Below are 15,261 nucleotides of genomic sequence, written 5' to 3' on the forward strand. Positions count from 1 at the left end.
AAAGAAAGCTGTTCTGCAAAGAGAAAATAATTGGTTATAAATGTAGATAAACAATGTTGACAGATACAGAGAGAACATTGAAATTTTGTCAGGCCCTGGTTCTAGTATATTATTAAATGCAAAGTAATACTAAATATTTTCCTTCCTCTTAGGTTTTTTGATATGCCATCATGGCCTTATGACAAATTTTTACTTAAGTTAGCTTCAGTGGACTTATATTTCTTGCAAGATTGTCAGGTTTGTATCAAATATTGTGACAGGCCCTAGACATAATGGTTCACCATCCCTTTCTTTAAAGAACTTATGTTCTGATGCAGTTGTGTCATGTTTCAGTATATGTTAGGCCACCAGTAATAAACCCTGAAATTATAGAAAAAAATCAGCATTTAGTTCTTGGCAATTGTCATTTTTCTGTCTTACCTTCTTGAAGGCTGCCATTCAGGAAAAGATTCTAATACTAAACATATTAAAACCTTCTATTCTGTGCCTTAACTTATTCCCCATGTAATATAGTCAATCATACTCACTCATTAGTTTTCCAATTATGTTTCCCATATTTGATTAACTTCCTCATTAATGTAATAATTGGTGATTATAAAAATTCATTTTCTTCCTTCATTACTGTGACATGTAATTCCTGCTGCTTCCATACCATTATCATCTTCCTGTTCAACCTCTAATCAATTTACCTTGAAAATAGGTGGCCTAGAAATACTGACTTCATATACTTTAAAAAAGCCACAGATGTTATCAATTTGTTCCATTTTAGATGATTGTGTTATGGTCAACATGACACCTCAGTGTTTCCTCCTCTAGCTTCATGTTTTAGATATAACCTACCCACCAAGAAGGAGGGTTAAATTTTGAAACAGATTTCCAAATTTACTCTTAGAAATATTTTTAAAGCTCACACATTCTTCTTACTCTAAACCCAAGATTTCTTCCCCTGTAGACTATTGAAGAAATTCTCTCCCTTAGATTGTCACTTTCCACCGTCCATGACATGGTTTCTATCAGCATTTCACACACTTTCCTGCAAAGTTTCTGTAAACATGTTTAAAAACTGTTGAGTGGCGTCCTCCTACCTCTAGGTGTTACTTGTTACCTCCTATCCTTCTGCACACGTTGCACCTTATCCTTCTTTTTTAAAGCGTATCCCTTGCTGTTTTGTGTCCAAGCCATTTACTGCAATGTCTTTTTCCCCAAATGATTTTGCGATTTTGGCCAACATATGTTGCTTTTATTTGTTAATAAAATCTACCATTACACAATCTTTAAAGTAGTAGGTGAGTAATAATTATTCTAACAGTACATTCTTTTTTTCCTAAGGCTCTGCCACTTTTCCAGTTTACTCCATCTTCCCACCTTTCATTTTATCTGGTCTTATCCTTCCTCTCCCTCTCATCTGCTTTTACATCACCTTGCTAGCTACTTACCAATGTAGCTATATAAAACATTATATGCCTATAGAAGTTACTCTATAGTAACTTATATTTCTCTTTTTAAAAGACAAGCACAATCTGAATCTCTTCTGGGGCTCAGTTATAGAAATATGTCCTGAGTACAAGTAAATAATCTCATTTTTAAAAGAACACTTCATTATAATTTACAAGAAAGCAATATGGTCTCCATTTTCTCAGTCGTTTTAAGTTCAACAACATTTCATGTTTGTTTCTCTGCACAATTTATTTCCTAATACACATTGGAATATTGTTAAACATCTGGTTTCATATTTATTATATCTGTATAAATAGCATGTTTTTGGTGTAGTGGCAGATTGGGCAGGGAGAGATTTAATTTATCCCATTTGGGGTCCATTTAACATTGTAAACTGCATTTTATAAAATGGACCAGTCAGAGACTAGTTTTGTGTAGGCTAAGTAGTCCCTTGGGAGATAATTCAATATACAGAAATTGTTACTTCATTTAACAAGGAAAGGAGAGGTGGAGAGTTATGTGTCTGCCAGTATTGATCTCCTGGCCATTTTCTTTCCAAACTCTAACTATATCCATTTCCACAAATTAAGCTTAAACCTGAAGCAAAAGGTCAAATTAATGTGACCATATGTATACCTCATGGTGTGGCAATTCACACCTAAGTATATTTTCAACAGAAACACATTCATATGGCAACTAAAAAAAAAGTACTAAATGTTCATAGGAGCACTATTCAGAGTAGCCTCAACCTTAAAACTACATAAATGTCAATTGAAAGTACAAATGATGAATAAATTATAGAGTGAAATACTATACAACAATGAGAATAAACCAATCACTTTCTATACTTAATAATATGTATCAATTTCAAATCGAGTGCTAAGTGAAAGAAGCCACACACAAGGATATATATATCTTGTCTTATTTCCTTTATATCAAGTGAAAAAATAAATATGAAACCAACCTATGCTAGAATCCTGGATAACAATACCCTTGGGGAACTGCGTGATGACTTGAAGGTATAATGGGAAGGACTTCTGATGTGTTTCAGAAATGCTGATGATTTTCTGTTTCTTGATCTGTAACAAGCACATTTGCTTGTTACACAGTGTGCTCAGGTAGTGAAAATTTATCAAGTTGTAGAATGATGACATATGCATATTTCTATATGGATATTTTATTTCAATAAAAAGTTTTTTTTTAATATTAGCTAATATTGAGTATCTAAAGATTATATCCAAATGAAATCTTCATGTGGGCTTGTTTTGATTACATGTAATTAAACTATACAACATCTTAAGCTTGTTTCTCTATTTTCAACTCATGCCAAACTTTATAACTATTATCTGTGTCATATCACTGATTTCATGTAATTCTTATAGGTTCCAAGAAAGCCATATGTGTATTTTTTTCAAGAAGATTAAGTAAAATGCCACTATATGCCAAGAGGACTACCTTTTTCCTCTGCCTAAAAAGCTCTTACTCATCTTTGAAGACCTAGCTCAGTTGTCACCTCCTCTGTGAAATCTTATCATTTGCACCACAGGAGAGAAGCTGCTCCCTACTTTGTGAGACACATACAGTGTTATTAACTCTGACAGCTTTTAAGGCATTGTGTTGGGATGACCTCTTCACTGATCTGACTTCTCTACTAGATTGTGAGTTTCTCAAGGGCAAGAACATCCCTTTATGCATTCTAGTTTCACTGGCACTTAAAAAATACACATAAAATATCTAGAAGTAACTTCAACCAAAAAATGTTGGAAACAGCGTGGAAAAGAGGACAAAAGTACTCTGAATTAAGTTATATCGGCCAGGAGCTAAGTACTTGAACCACATGTTGTGTGGTTCTTTTAGAATTACTTTTATTGATTTTTCCATTGTCATCCTATTTAGGAAGTAGTGTTAAGAAACCTGTTGCTGTGCTTTGGAAATAAAAAAAATACTCTGGCCTCAGCCATAGCCATACTTAGGTTTTCTCTGAAACCTAATATATTTCAATCTTCTGAACATTTTAAATCAAGTTCCTTATAGTTTTCTCTATGCATTTTCAAGTAAAAAGTGTAAATTATAATCCCTCTCCAGAGAATGTATGAGACTTTACTGTACTTGTTTTATCCAAAGGGTAGTTCCTTGACTGAGTCAGGACATAAAACCCTATTCTGAAGTTAGCTTCACTTCACTCCAGGGGGTAAAGAGCTTTATAATTATCAAATGGCATTAAGGATGGAAGAGATAGGGGCTCCTATTCCTGTAGAAAATTCAGAGATCAAGGGAAATAGACAAATAAACCAATAATAATATTAATAGCAAAACTCTATTGATTTTTCCTTCTCTATCATTTTACATTATTGATTTTATTTAGTCTTCATTATAAGACTTAAGATGCCTTAATAACAGGCTAATGACCTTTATTATTTCCATGTAACAAATTAGAAAAAGCCTGACAGAATTTAAATATTTTGCTAAAAATTATGAACAGTGAGTAGTAGGGGTGGGTTTAAATTCACCTGAATAACCTAGGGCCTGATTCTTTAATGACCCTACTCTACGGCCTTGTTAAAAAATGTTCATAAAGACATGTGAAGCATTGTACATTTGGTTTCTTAGACTGAAACATAACTTTTATAATTCCTACTTTTAATGTATTTTATTTCATCCTTGTTGAAAGTATTTATGTAAGATATTTCAGATAATTTCAAGAACTGGAATGGGATGTCATGCATGGATAAAATATGCAATATACACACTAGGAGCAAGCAGTCACAAATATGTAGACACTTCTAGGCATGCAAATACAATCTTTGATAAATGATAACTTGAATAAGTGGGTATCATAATAAATATATCTATTATTTCTAAACTCATTTTTCTAAACTACATTATTTCTAAACTACATTTTTAAGCTCAATGTAATTGCAATTAAATTTTTAATAAAAGTTTTGTGTGAGAAGATCTGGAAAGAACAGTCTAAAGTCTGTACAGAAAATATGTCAAAAATGTTTATTAGCTTTTATTATTTGTAATTACAGAAAATTAAAATAAAAAAGTAGTGAAAACATTGTTTCAAATAGCACATTACCAATGATTTTTAAAATGTTAAAGTTTGACAAGTAGGAATTTTTCTAAATACAAATTTAGTAATATATAACACACTTCACACACAACAGTCTCGTAATTCTCTATTTAATATTAAAAACAAGGAAAAGAATAAATGAACAAGGTTTTCTTCACAGAAATGTACTTCATTACCTATGTGTTATAAAATAAAAAAATTGGTATTAGGGTTTCAATATATGAATTCTGAATTTTGGTAGGACACAAACATTCAGTTCACAACAGATGGGAAAATGGTCAAAGTTGTTAGAATGAAAATATCTATTTAGTGGAGCTCTGGACATTGGGAAGAAATGAAAACAAGATACGGTCAGGGCAGGCCAGATTATGGAGGGGCTATGAAAACAAAGAGTGAAAAGTCCCCACGTGGTTCTCAAGGTCTGAGTGGGCTACCTCTTACATGGGAGAGTATCCATAAGCTTTAGATTTTTCTAGTAGGATCAGTGGTGGTCCCTGAGAGGGAAGGGTTAGAGGCAAGTGATTTGACTAGAAAATCTAGAGGCAAAAACTGGAGCAAAAACCCCAGTCAGGCATATTTGATCAGTTGCCAACATGGGCCACCTTCTTAAACATTATTGAGTTACATAAATCTTTTCTATTTTAGGTCAAATTATACTTTGAATAGTTAATATGTATTTATTCACCAGGTACTGAACCCAGCCTATGCATTATTAATTTTTTTACTTTGTATTTTTTTTTTAAATCTTTATGTTCTTTTATTGGAGCAAGATTCCTGACCGGTATACAGTAGTGTATTTACTACAGAGACCTGTGCAGAAATTACATACTATCCATCTTGACAGGTTTTCATTGCACTTTGCCTATTGATGGAATAGTTCCATTTATAAAGTTTTTATACATCAAAAATCTTTGAATTTAAACAGGCTGTCCATTAATTAATCTCTGAAAAAGTTAAATGGCATTTAATTTTAGCTACTATATTTTTACAACATTAAAAATTGTTAGGTAGCTTCTCAAAATGTTATTTATGCACAATGGCATTTAGCAAATAGAGCAGAGTCCATCATCTCATCCAGATCCACACAGACAGGTCTCATTTGAGAGCTATATGCTAAAGAGCTGGTATTTTGAGACAAAAGTACTCCTAACCTGAGTTTCTTAACAGCCAATACAGACTTCTTACTCTGAAAGCCTGTCTTCTTGGCCACCTCGACCACATCTAACAATTGCCCTGTTGTGTGTTGACTCGACAGTGGAGCACCAGGTCTGTCTGATGGTGGTGGCAGGCACTATTATTATATCCAGGTAAATAAAAGCCCATATTTTGAAATGTCAATTTGAGATACAAATCAAGGGTACAACATATTCAGAACGGAGTTTTCAGCAATCTTGAATCCTGAATGATGTGAAAAATTTCAAAAACTGATGGCAAATTGTACCCATGATGGGTTCCCAGCTATGGAAACATTAATACATTGATTCAAATTCTTTACTCAATCAACATAGCCTGGGGTCATCCTGCAATTGTGTATCAAAAAATACGAAGTTAGGATGACAAAGTTTTACAATAATTTTATGCAAGTCAAATTTGGAAAGTCATGTTAAGAATATCCATTCTGAGAGAAAAACATCAAATCCTTTGTGTACACATTTAGTTTGACTGTAACAAAGCAACGTGTACAATTTTAACATTTAAAACTGGGCATCATCTTTCTTTCCAGTGAAATGAAAAGAAAAATTTAAAAATAAACAGGAACAAAATTACAATAAAGAATGTCAATTGCAACTGAGATCCTATGGGTTCTACTGATTCTCTCATCGAGTGGCAGGGCTCAAGTCATCATTAGGAGATAATTTGATTTTAAATGTGTCATATTAAACTGCAAGGATGTCTGTTAAATATCACAATTAAAACATGCCAAAGGAGAAACCATATTGTCAAAATGCCCACTTAACCCACCCAAGCATCTCCAACCCACCCTTTGCTCACCTTATAATAACCCCATTTTTTAAAGTTTTTTTTTTCCTTTTTTTAAACAAGAGAAAGTAAACAGATACATGTTGGTAAATGCTAACTGTCCATATTCACATAGAGACACAGTGTAATCACTGAGCCCAATATACAGAGAATGGAGGAAAAAAGCTAGACTTCTATGCACTACTTCACAGGGGCTTAGCACCCTCCAACTTCCAGCAAAGCTAAGGGTGTAGGAGGTTTTTTTCCATGGAACATGGTGGTGTTGATTCCATAAAATTTTGCTGAGACAGGAAGGGATAAAAATGAATTTGGAACAGAAAAAGGTAGAGATTCTTCTCCTACTGAGTTATGATCAAGGTATTTCCCCCCAAAATAAGTTGAGAACCATGGTATAAAGGAGAAGAGACCTCAAAACAGGATGACTAAAAACAAGAAGACAAAAAAAAAAAAAAAAAAAAAAAAATCCAATTTGCTCCCAGGGACTGGAGAAAATTAAAAAAGGAAGGTTGGAATCCATCAGTGTTCCATTAGTCATCTTCTCCTTCATCTTCCTCTCCTTTCTCCTCCTCCTCATAATCTTCATCTTCTTCACCTTTATCCTCATCCCTTTCTTCATCAATATCTTCCAATCCTTCTTCTTCTTTAACATCATCATCATCTTCTTCTTCCCCTTCCTCATCATCCACATCAGGAACCAAGTAGTACTGTAATGGATTTGGCCAAATATCATCTTTGATGATCTCTCCTAACTCATCTGAAGCTGCATCAGAATGATCAGGAAACCAGGTGAAGAAGCTCTCTGGTTCCTCATGCTGTGTCTTCCTGCTGGCTTTATTCTGCGTTTGGCTTGAACTTTTCATCAGATCCCTTCTGGATTTCCATTTGATTTCAGTGCACTTTGAAGATGAATCACCACTCTCATTCAGATGAAATTCTTTGGAAAGAACTTTATTTTCAAAGTAAGGGTTTTCATTAAAACAAAAATCTATTCTATAACCTGATTTAATATTTTCAAATTCTGTTACTTCAACTCTTATCAAATAAGGCAGCGTCTCTTCACCCTCCTGCACAAACAGTACAGACAATTGTGGATGGAAAAAAAAAAAAAAAAAAAAAAAAAAAAAAAAAATCCAATTTGCTCCCAGGGACTGGAGAAAATTAAAAAAGGAAGGTTGGAATCCATCAGTGTTCCATTAGTCATCTTCTCCTTCATCTTCCTCTCCTTTCTCCTCCTCCTCATAATCTTCATCTTCTTCACCTTTATCCTCATCCCTTTCTTCATCAATATCTTCCAATCCTTCTTCTTCTTTAACATCATCATCATCTTCTTCTTCCCCTTCCTCATCATCCACATCAGGAACCAAGTAGTACTGTAATGGATTTGGCCAAATATCATCTTTGATGATCTCTCCTAACTCATCTGAAGCTGCATCAGAATGATCAGGAAACCAGGTGAAGAAGCTCTCTGGTTCCTCATGCTGTGTCTTCCTGCTGGCTTTATTCTGCGTTTGGCTTGAACTTTTCATCAGATCCCTTCTGGATTTCCATTTGATTTCAGTGCACTTTGAAGATGAATCACCACTCTCATTCAGATGAAATTCTTTGGAAAGAACTTTATTTTCAAAGTAAGGGTTTTCATTAAAACAAAAATCTATTCTATAACCTGATTTAATATTTTCAAATTCTGTTACTTCAACTCTTATCAAATAAGGCAGCGTCTCTTCACCCTCCTGCACAAACAGTACAGACAATTGTGGATGGTTGACAAATGTTACACCAAAATTTCGGATTTTGGCAGTCAGTTCTGACCTCTTCTGAAAAAATGGTTGATGGAGTTTGTTATTTTTCTGTTCTACTTTCAAACTCTTCTCACTGGCTTGTTCATTACATCTGTTCTGTCTATTTCATTTTGTACTTCATCAATATGTTCAATTTCTTCTTGCTGTTCTTTTTCTTCCTTCTGCAAGTTTGGAAAAGCAGATGTTTTCTCTGCCCTGGAGGTGGGAGTCAGTCTCACTTTCTTTGGTTTCTTTGCTTGAGGTGGAAGTGAAGACTGGTGTTTGGGAGCCATGAAAATTCTGAAAACTCACATTATTTCATTTTAATTCTCATAGTCATACTTTGAGAGAGCCACACATTTTTCTCCCCATGTTAATTAACAGACAGGCAGGTAATGTTTACAGACCCTGAAGAACTCAACCACATCTCACAGAATCAAAACCAAGCTGTCAATTCAGGTCTGTCTGGCTCCAAAATCCACCACAGACATGTCTGCTTGATCCACAAAAGAAATTAGGACACAGGTGAAGTTTGAGTGAAGCCAAAACAATGAAACTACCTAAAGGCCTTCATCAGAGAATTATGATAATAAAATTATTTTAGGAAAATTAATCTGATAAGAGCCAGTCAAACAGATTAAAATGGAGTGACAGATTAGAGGGAAGAAGAGCAACTATAAAATAACTACAAGATTTCAAGTGTGACATAATTAAAATCTGAATTAAGCTGGCAATGGCAAAAAAGGGACAAATTTGTAACAATTAGAATAGATAACTGATTGGATGTGAGGAACAAAAGATAAGAGAAAGTTAATGATGATTGATATATGAAAAGTACTATTTTGGCATATGTTATATATTTTCAAAGTCAGAAATATTCCTTGAACTGTTTTAATACCAATATTGTCTAAGGTCAACATGTTTCATTATTTTTACATGTATAGCCTTATTAGACCTTATTGCAGTCTTGAAAAGTTAGTGGAAAAAATATATGCCATGTGTTTTTAAAATTGGACAAGGCTGGGTGAGCTTTTGATATGAGCAAATATACATAAGATAGAGGTCAGCAGTCAATGCATTCCTAATGTAGTCTATAATATAGTTATCCAAATGTAGTTTTGAGTTCCCCATACTTGTATGGAGTTAGTGTTGGTATTAACATATGCTGAAATGTAATTTTAGTTAATTCAGTGTGAATTTTTATTTCTGAATAAAGTAGATATTATTTGATCTTATAAGATTCTAAGAAATAAGTGGATCTTTGAAAATATTTTTCTTAATTATCACTATTCTACCAGGCAAGTAACTGTACATTGCCAAGAAAGTATCATTTTGTTTATTTTGAGGATTATGTCCCATCTTCTGCTCTTTCTCAGAAAAGAAATCATTTGGTCCTTTGAATTTATGCCAGCCAACACAAATGCTTAATTCAAATTGAGATAGAAACCAATTATATTAGGGGAGGATCATCGACAATTGTAACATTCCAGGAATTTTGGCCCTGGCAGGGAGGAGTATGAGGCAAAGAATAGCATTAGGAGGCCCATGAGGAGTCTTTATTTCAATAATTCAATTATTAGCTGAATTTGGAGACATTCTTAACTCTCTGAAATAAGTGAATTCAATACAAACACAAGGTACGCTATTTTCTTTCTATATAGCTTAACAACATCTTTAAAGCATGTAAATATTAAATTTCCCACAAAACACTAGGAAGCATAAACTAAGTCCCTGTAATCCCGCTGCTCCTAGTAAGCTAAAATGTATTACATATTTACAATAAGCATTGTGTAATCTAACTTTTAACTATTTTTTCATTCAATTCTCACAACTTCAGGTGCTAGTTATACCCTTTATGTGTTTACAAACACATAAAGTGAGAGGAAAAGAGTTTTATGTTTGCCTTGGTCACCGATTTATTTTTCTTTTTACCTCCAAAATTGCTTCTTAACAAAGTATGAGGAAAGGTTCTTAGCTGGTAGGCCCTATGATTTATCACAATCAATCATGAGTTGCCCATTCAAACAAGATACTTACATAAGCAAATATCTCATTCTAACCTTATCTAAACAGATAAGTTGCTTTGACCCACAAACACTTATATATTTCCAAACAACATTTTGGAAAGCAGAATCTCCAGAGATTTATAAGATATTTTAACTATCAGAATCAGAATGATGTTTTATTTTATTTTATTGCTTTCAACCGTCACCCTTGCATATATTAAAATTCATTGACTGAGCTGGTAAGGATCTGCATTTTCACTTCACCTTAGGATCAATTGACTTGATGTTAACTGAAGTGCTCTGGCATCCTTGGCCACAGAACTTTGAATTGGATTTTGGTTGGGGAAATAACAGAAGAAACAAAAACAACAAAAAACTCCATGAACAACAAACCTATAAACTACCTTATGTAGTATGGGAATGAAATGTTTAGTATAGAAACTAAAGGCTAACAGGAAGAGTTGGGATTGCAAAAGTCAAGGACACCATTAAGTCACTGCCAAGAGTCAGAAAAACTGCCACAGAAGGTCAAGGAAGTGTACACAGCAGAACTCAGCCTGCACAGCATTCAGGTGCATTCTCCTTACAGACATTCAGGAAAGAGGTGAAATCTCAGAATTTCATCTGTTTCATTCTCATTATTTGTTTTATTCCAAAAGTCACGAGGTAGATGGTTCCCGGGTGCTTACTGGGAAACCATAATGAATCTGACATCTCCCCAGGAATCTTTCTGCAAATGACTTTAGAAGAAAATGATTTTTCCCCTTCAACCTTCACTATTTTAAACAAGTACCTCAAAGTCTATTCTGGAACTATACAGAAAAATGCATTCTGGGAAATGTAGTCTCCAGCTTCTCCTCAGCAATGTGCAAAGCCAGGCTTAGAAGGAGGCAGTGGTGATGGCAAGTTGCCAACAGGTAATCCAAATGAGGAGACGCAAAACCCCTTAAGCCATTGTGTCTCTCCCCTTTGATTTTTCAAATCTGTTATAGTTCAGTCACAACATCCTTTTGATATCTTCTGATTTAAATACTGAAATATAGAGTTATCCATTATTAGCATACCTTTTGCTAGGTTATTGGGGACAGGAAGAAAATAAAAAATAATTGGTTAAAACATTATATATATATATATATATATATATATATATATGTATGTATCAAAATATATATACAAATATATACATATCAAAGCAAAGAAGAAAAAATGCATTATTTCTACAGTCTTCATTTCTTTAATTATTATGTGAGCAGAGTTGTTATTTATAACTTCCTTTCTCCCTATCTTTCTATATACTCTTTGTTCTCAGCCAGAACTTCAACTGGCCATGGTTATTTATCTGAAGGGAGAGGGGAGGTGGCCCAAATCATTATTTCTGAAGAGTCTGTGCCGTTAACAATCTTGCTTGTATGTGACTGCTGCTGCAGTTTCATATTTACATTTACCAGTGGATTTGGGAGTACTAGGAAACACCACTGGTTCCAGACATATTCATCTTTGACCTCATTTTATATTGGCAGGCCTATCTCCTGGATCATCAGGACCTATCATATCAACCAGTACATAAACCCTTTATGTGTCTACTGGTTATAAAGTAGCCAATGGGCAACCTCCTTTCAATTCAATGGAACTTTTTTGGGTTCTCTGGTTGGAGCATTCCTCCTCTGGGAATCAGAAAGGCATATATTTGCAGGTATGGGAAGCAAGCATTTTGCACTGAATTATTTTAGTAATAGTGACCAAAGTCACTCTCATTTCCACACCTTGGCTCCTAGACTTATGTATTCTGGCTACAGGAGAAACAATATCATATACTGATCACTAATTCAGAACATATTGCAGCTTGAACACTCAACTTAACAGATGTTGTCACAAAGCCAGCATTATAATTGCATTTCTAATAACCATTTCATTGTTCTATTAAGTCACCTGTAGGATAACAGATTTATAACAAGAGGGAGTTTGATGGACACAAGCACATTGCCAAAATTCACTCACTTTCAGTGAATTCCCTGATCAGAGAATATGTTGCATGTGCTCTGTGATGTTAAAGATGTCACTCTATAAGTCCACTAATGGTCTATTGGAAGAAGCACTGAAGATTGTGAAGAGAAAATAAATGTCTCCCAGGAAAGGGAAATCATTATTCCTGCCATGAAAGATTCAGTCCATTGTAAACATCCTCTCTTGTGGCTGGCATATCCTCCAGGAGAGTGTGTAATTCCTTCACTCAGCAATTTTGTAGTTCAGCCTTAGTGAGTGAACCCCAAGCTGGGTAGCTCATTCCTATGGAGTTTCTGGGCAAACAATCTAGCTGACATCCAAAGAATAGCCATTTTGTCCAACAAATTATTGAGAAATTTCTCTATAGAACTTTCTCTATAGTGGGTGCCATTTGGTGAGCATTCTTAGTGAAAACAAATATTTTGACACCCTGTTACAATTCTGCGAGGTGTATCTACTTAATTTTTCATCAGATTCTCTTATCATTCATTTTGAATCTTGTTTATTTCAAGTTATTAACCACTATTCTTCAGGTTCCCCCCTGAGAAGTGCTGTAATATTGTACTGCCATTTTCAGAAAGTGCCAGTAAATTGTGAAGAACTATTTGTTATCCAGGTTTCATTTTTCTTTTGTTTTTTCCTCTCCACTCCCCCATCAACAAGTTACAGGGATATCTCTTTGAGATTGTAGCTGAGGGTTGAGAGAGTGGGCAATGTAGGGGAACTACAAGTCATGGGAGTCTAAGTCACTTGCTCCTACAATTTACATGTGCTTTCAGCACTGATCTTATGTATCACTTCCACTTGATGATAATTTCTCTGCACTTCCAATGCCATGGCTTGAAGGGTGACATAACACTAAGTTCATTGTGAGTAACTCAGTTTGCATGGTAATGTAGTATTCCTGATTAAATATTAAATCTCTACCAGGGCTCAGTAGTACCAGGAACTATTTTACAAAAAGATAAAAAAATGTCTCTAGAAAATGTCATGAATTTGACCCAGATCCTAAGGTTCTGCACTTGACCTTGTGTTCTGCAATCTTATTAAATTCAGTCATTAATTTTAGTAGATCGTTGGTAGACTTTTTGAGATTTTCTATGTAGATAATAATTTTCCTCTTAAATAGCTTACTTATTTTATAGAACATAAAAGGAAAACTACTCTTTTATATAAACTCACCTATTTACCATTTTTGTTGCTCCTCTTTTGTTCCTGAAGAACCTAGCTTCCCTCTGCTGTCATTTCCCTCCAACTTGAAGAACTTCCTTCCTGTGACATCTTTAACATCAAAGAACATGTGCAACGTATTCTCTGATCAGGGAATTCACTGAAAGTGAGTGAATTTTGGCAATGTGCTTGTGTCCATCAAACTCACTCTTGTTGTTATAAATTTGTTATCCTACAGCTGACCTAATAGAACAATGAAATGGCTATTAGAATTCTTTTGGAGCAGGTCTTCTAAAAACAAGTTATTTAATTTTATTAATAATGAATTTATTTCCCTTAATTCTTTTTTTTTGCGATATGTGGGCCTCTCACTGTCGTGGCCTTTCTCGTTGCCGGACGCGCAAGCTCAGCGCCTATGGCTCACGGGCCCAGCCGCTCCACAGCATGTGGGATCCTCCCGTACCGGGGCACGAACCCGTATCCCCTGCATCGGCAGGCAGACTCTCAACCACTGCGCCACCAGGGAGGCCCTTCCCTTAATTCTTAAAGGAGTGATACAGATATAGATGATACAGATATATGTATATAGAGTTATAGATAAAAAATATATATGGATAAAGATGATATAGATATATTTATATAGATAGATAAAAATAGATATGGATATAGATACAGATGATAGAGATAGATATGGGTACAGAACTCTAGCTTGGCACATATTTCCTTTCAGTAGTTTAAGTATTTCATTCAACTGTTTCCTAGTTGCTGATATGTAGTCTATTTCTCTCTAGCTGCTTTCAAATATTTTTCTTTATTTTTTTTCTTCAGAAATTTTATTATGATGTGTCCAGGCATGATTTTCTTTGAATTTATCTTGTTTGAGTTTCCTTCTTGAATTGAAATCCTTAAATCTTTAAATTGATGTCTTTTACCACATTTGGGAAGTTTTTCATCATTATTTCTACAAACATATCTTTTTGTTCCAGTCTCTTTCTCCTCTCTTACTAGAACTCCAATAACACAAACTTTAAAAATTGTAAAATTTTCTTATAAGTACCTAAGGCTCTATTCACAGTTTTTTAATCTTTTTTGTTCTCTTTATTCAGTTGGATATTTTCTTTTGATCTATCTGAAAGTTCAGTTTCTTTCTTTGTGGTCTCCATTCATAATCTAGTGAAATTTGTATTTGAGTTATTTTATTTTAATAATTCTTCCAATAAGTTATTTTTTTAAAATTATGGTAAGAGCACTTAACATGAGACCTAACTCAATAAATATATGCACAACACAGTATTATTAAATATTAAAAACACTATGCTGTATAGCAGATCTCTAGAACTTATTAGGTAAGTGAGAATATTTTTGCATTTTCTACCTCAAAGAAAATCAGTAACTCCTGATTTTCTCTTCCCCCGAACCTGGCAACTATAATTTACTGTCTGTGTCTATGAGTTTGATTATTTTAGAGACCTCATATAAGTGAAATCATGTTATATTTGTCCTTCTCTACTGGCTTATTTCCTCCAGGTTCATCCATGTTGTTGCATATGGCAGAATTTCCCTTTTCAAAGCTGAATAATATTCAATTATATGTATATAACATATTTTCTTTATCCATTCATCTGTTGATGGACTTTTGAGTTGCTTTTGTATCTTAGCTATTGTGAATAATGCTGCAGTAAACATGGAATGCAGATATCTTCAGATCCTGACTTTAATTCTTTTGGATATATACCCATAAGTGGGAGTGTTGGATCATATGATAGTTCTGTCTTTAGCTTCTTGAGGAACTTTCATACAGTTTTTCTTA

The 15,261-nt window shown here is 34.3% G+C and overlaps 2 pseudogenes; both read right to left on the reverse strand.

Moving 5' to 3' along the window:
* Positions 1–7,020: 7,020 nt before the first annotated feature.
* Positions 7,021–7,581, reverse strand: LOC103083352 (protein SET pseudogene; annotated as a pseudogene).
* A 105-nt stretch (positions 7,582–7,686) lies between these two features.
* On the reverse strand, positions 7,687–13,526 carry LOC103084455 (protein SET-like; annotated as a pseudogene).
* Between the last annotated feature and the right edge of the window lie 1,735 nt (positions 13,527–15,261).

Source organism: Lipotes vexillifer, unplaced genomic scaffold, assembly GCF_000442215.2.
Source record: "Lipotes vexillifer unplaced genomic scaffold, Lipotes_vexillifer_v1.1 scaffold1893, whole genome shotgun sequence".
In the NCBI taxonomy this organism is placed as follows: Eukaryota; Metazoa; Chordata; class Mammalia; order Artiodactyla; family Lipotidae; genus Lipotes; species Lipotes vexillifer.